Raw genomic sequence first — 6000 nt, forward strand, 5'->3', positions numbered from 1 at the left:
TCCTTTGGCGAACATTTGGCATTAACCCTCTATGGTACTATGTTGCCCTCAGGCAACAAACCCATTTTTGCCCTGTCACATCTCCACAATGCATCCCTTTAAATGATGCGATACTTTAAAAAAGAGGTAAAACCATAGGGAACCATTAACAATGCTTTAAGTTGTCACATGACCTCCAGGAAGCGATTTTGAAACCCTTCTTGGCAGGCTTTTTCTAAGGAGACAGCTCTGCTATCTTGCTGCAAAAAAAAAGACTCAAAAAGTTATTTTTTGTCCCTTTTCCACCTGGAAAAAAATGTCTTCACACTAATAGGTGAGTAAACTTTAAGTTCTGATAGTTTCATGCAACTTATTTACTAATTTAATGGTGGATACTTGTTAAAATGCAGCTGTTGCCCTGAGGCAACAACGTGCCATCATGGAAAGTTGCAATGTTGCCTGCAACAGTGAACCATTATGGAATCACTATAGCAAACACAACACTGACCACTGGCCTATTTGGGTGGAGAAAAAGGGCAGATGCAGATACCCTGGATATAAGGGTATAGTGAAACCACAGTGCACAAAATGTGTCACCTGCCTGTGCTTCACTCCTGAAAAAAACTGCTTCATGGAGTTCCATAAGCACTGAGCAGCAACACCACAAGTGATGGCAACACATGTCAGGAAAGACACAGGGGACTGACACAAAACATGCACTGAAATGAAGCAGTGATGATCAAACACTGGAATTTGTTGTTTTTGTTTTTCAAATGGTTATGGTAATGGTTATCTTTGTTGATTTAAGTAGTTTAAAGTTTTATACTTTACACATTTATTTCAATGGGTTGTTCCTAAATGGTACAATGTTGCCTACAGGCAACATTTAGCCAAGAAACTTTTAAACTTTTAAATAAAAATAAAATTTCTTCAGATTATGTTTATTTAGTCTATTTTGAGACATAAAAACACATTTCCCTCACTGGCATCATAATGTGTACCATAGAGGGATATGACCATACGTACATACATACATACATACATACATACGTACATACATACATACATATGACCGTACATACATACATACACATACATACATATGAGCATACATACATACATACATATGACCATACATGCCTACATACATACATACATACATATGAGCATACATACATACATACATATGAACATACATACATACATACATACATACATATGACCATACATACATACATACATATGAGCATACATACATACATACGTACATACATATGAGCATACATACATATGAGCATACATTCATAAATATGGCCAAACATCTGACCATGCATACAAACAAACATACATATGACCATACATACATACATACATACATACATACATACTTGTGACCATACATGCATACATATGACCATACATACATACATACATACATACATACATACATACATATGACCATACATACATATGACCATACATACATATGACCATACATACATATGACCATGCATACATTCATATGACCATACATACATACACACATACATACATATGGTCATACATATGACCATGCATACATACATACATACATACATACATACAGGCAACGAACCCCAAAAACTTCCAAAAATAAAAATAAAATTTCTTCAGATTATGTTTATTTAGTCTATTTTGAGACATAAAAAGACATTTCCCTCACTGGCATCATAATGTGTACCACAGAGGGATATGACCATACATACATACATACATATATACATACATACATACATACATACATACATATGACCATACATACATACATACATACACATACATACATACATTCATACATATGACCATACATGCATACATGCATACATACATACATACATACATACATACATACATACATACATATCAGCATACATACATACATACATACATATCAGCATACATACATACATACATATCAGCATACATACATACATACATACATATCAGCATACATACATATGAGCATACATTCATACATATGGCCAAACATATGACCATGCATACAAACATACATATATATGACCATACATACATACATACATACATACATACATACATACATACATACATACATATGACCATACATACATATGACCATGCATACATACATACATACATACATACATACATATGACCATACATACAGACATACATACATATGACCATACATACATACATACATACATACATACATACATACATACATACATACATACTTATGACCATACATGCATACATATGACCATACATACATACATACATACATACATACATACATACATACTTATGACCATACATGCATACATATGACCATACATACATACATACACACATACATACATACATATGGTCATACATATGAGCATACATGCATACATACATACATACATGTGACCATACATACATACATACATACATACATACATACATATGAGCATACATGCATATGAGCATATATACATACATACATATGACCATACATACATACATACATACATACATACATACATACATACATACATACATACATACATATGAGAATACATACATACATATGACCATGCATACATACATATGACCATGCATACATACATACATATGACCATGCATACATACATATGACCATACATACATACATATGACCATACATACATACATACATACATACATACATACATACATACATACATACATATGACCATACATACATACATACATACATACATACATACATACATACATACATACATATATATGACCATACATAAATACATACATACATATATAAATTCTTTTTATAATTCTTTTTAATTTAAAATTTAAAATGAATTGTGACTTCTTGATGTTATTGAATATTTTTGCATATGTTTATGAAATAAACAATGTTCAAACTGGAAAAGGAACGTTTTTTTCACTTACGCACCATTATGGTACAATGTTGCCTACAGGCAACGAACCCCAAAAACTTCCAAAAATAAAAATAAAATTTCTTCAGATTATGTTTATTTAGTCTATTTTGAGACATAAAAACACATTTCCCTCACTGGCATCATAATGTGTACCATAGAGGGATATGACCATACGTGCATACATACGTACATACATACATACATATGACCGTACATACATACATACACATACATTCATATGAGCATACATACATACATACATACATATGACCATACATGCCTACATACATACATACATACATATGAGCATACATACATACATACATATGAGCATAAATACATACATACATACATACGTACATATGAGCATACATACATACATACATATGAGCATACATACATACATACGTACATACATATGAGCATACATACATATGAGCATACATTCATACATATGGCCAAACATATGACCATACATACATACATACATACATACATACATACATACATACATACATACATACATACATATGACCATACATACATATGACCATGCATACATTCATATGACCATACATACATACACACATACATACATATGGTCATACATATGACCATGCATACATACATACATACATACATACATACATACATATGAGCATACATGCATACATACATACATGTGACCATACATACATACATACATACATACATACATACATACATACATACATGTGACCATACATACATATGAGCATACATACATATGAGCATATATACATACATACATATGACCACACATACATACATACATACATGGCATCATAATGTGTACCATAGAGGGATATGACCATACATACATACATACATACATAGATACATATGACCATACATACATACATACATACATACATACATACATACATACATACACACTTACATGTGACCATGCATACATACATACATACATATGAGCATACATACATACATACATACATACATACATACATACATACATACATATGAGCATACATACATACATACATACATATGAGCATACATATGAGCATACATACATACATACATACATACATGCATACATACATACATACATACATACATATGACCATACATACATACATACATACATATGACCATACATACATACATACATACATACATACATACATACATACTTATGACCATACGTGCATACATGCATACATACATACATACATTCATATGACCATACATACATACATACATACATACATACATACATACATACATACATACATACATATGACCATACATACATACATACATACATACATACATACATACATACATATCAGCATACATACATACATACATACATATCAGCATACATACATACATACATATCAGCATACATACATACATACATACATATCAGCATACATACATATGAGCATACATTCATACATATGGCCAAACATATGACCATGCATACAAACATACATATATATGACCATACATACATACATACATACATACATACATACATACATACATACATACATATGACCATACATACATATGACCATGCATACATACATACATACATACATACATACATATGACCATACATACAGACATACATACATATGACCATACATACATACATACATACATACATACATACATACATACATACATACATACTTATGACCATACATGCATACATATGACCATACATACATACATACATACATACATACATACATACATACTTATGACCATACATGCATACATATGACCATACATACATACATACACACATACATACATACATATGGTCATACATATGAGCATACATGCATACATACATACATACATGTGACCATACATACATACATACATACATACATACATACATATGAGCATACATGCATATGAGCATATATACATACATACATATGACCATACATACATACATACATACATACATACATACATACATACATACATACATATGAGAATACATACATACATATGACCATGCATACATACATATGACCATGCATACATACATACATATGACCATGCATACATACATATGACCATACATACATACATATGACCATACATACATACATACATACATACATACATACATACATACATACATACATATGACCATACATACATACATACATACATACATACATACATACATACATACATACATATATATGACCATACATAAATACATACATACATATATAAATTCTTTTTATAATTCTTTTTAATTTAAAATTTAAAATGAATTGTGACTTCTTGATGTTATTGAATATTTTTGCATATGTTTATGAAATAAACAATGTTCAAACTGGAAAAGGAACGTTTTTTTCACTTACGCACCATTATGGTACAATGTTGCCTACAGGCAACGAACCCCAAAAACTTCCAAAAATAAAAATAAAATTTCTTCAGATTATGTTTATTTAGTCTATTTTGAGACATAAAAACACATTTCCCTCACTGGCATCATAATGTGTACCATAGAGGGATATGACCATACGTGCATACATACGTACATACATACATACATATGACCGTACATACATACATACACATACATTCATATGAGCATACATACATACATACATACATATGACCATACATGCCTACATACATACATACATACATATGAGCATACATACATACATACATATGAGCATAAATACATACATACATACATACGTACATATGAGCATACATACATACATACATATGAGCATACATACATACATACGTACATACATATGAGCATACATACATATGAGCATACATTCATACATATGGCCAAACATATGACCATACATACATACATACATACATACATACATACATACATACATACATACATACATACATATGACCATACATACATATGACCATGCATACATTCATATGACCATACATACATACACACATACATACATATGGTCATACATATGACCATGCATACATACATACATACATACATACATACATACATATGAGCATACATGCATACATACATACATGT

At 30.9% G+C, this 6000-nt stretch overlaps 1 protein-coding gene across 1 annotated transcript in view; it reads left to right on the plus strand.

The window, feature by feature from the left end:
• Nucleotides 1-6000, plus strand: part of rad51d (RAD51 paralog D) — a 54832-nt gene that overhangs the window by 35692 nt on the left and 13140 nt on the right. The gene's annotated exons all lie outside the window — the stretch shown is intronic.

This window comes from Lutjanus erythropterus, chromosome 11 (genome assembly GCF_056507025.1).
Source record: "Lutjanus erythropterus isolate fLutEry1 chromosome 11, fLutEry1.hap2, whole genome shotgun sequence".
NCBI classification, from domain to species: Eukaryota; Metazoa; Chordata; class Actinopteri; order Lutjaniformes; family Lutjanidae; genus Lutjanus; species Lutjanus erythropterus.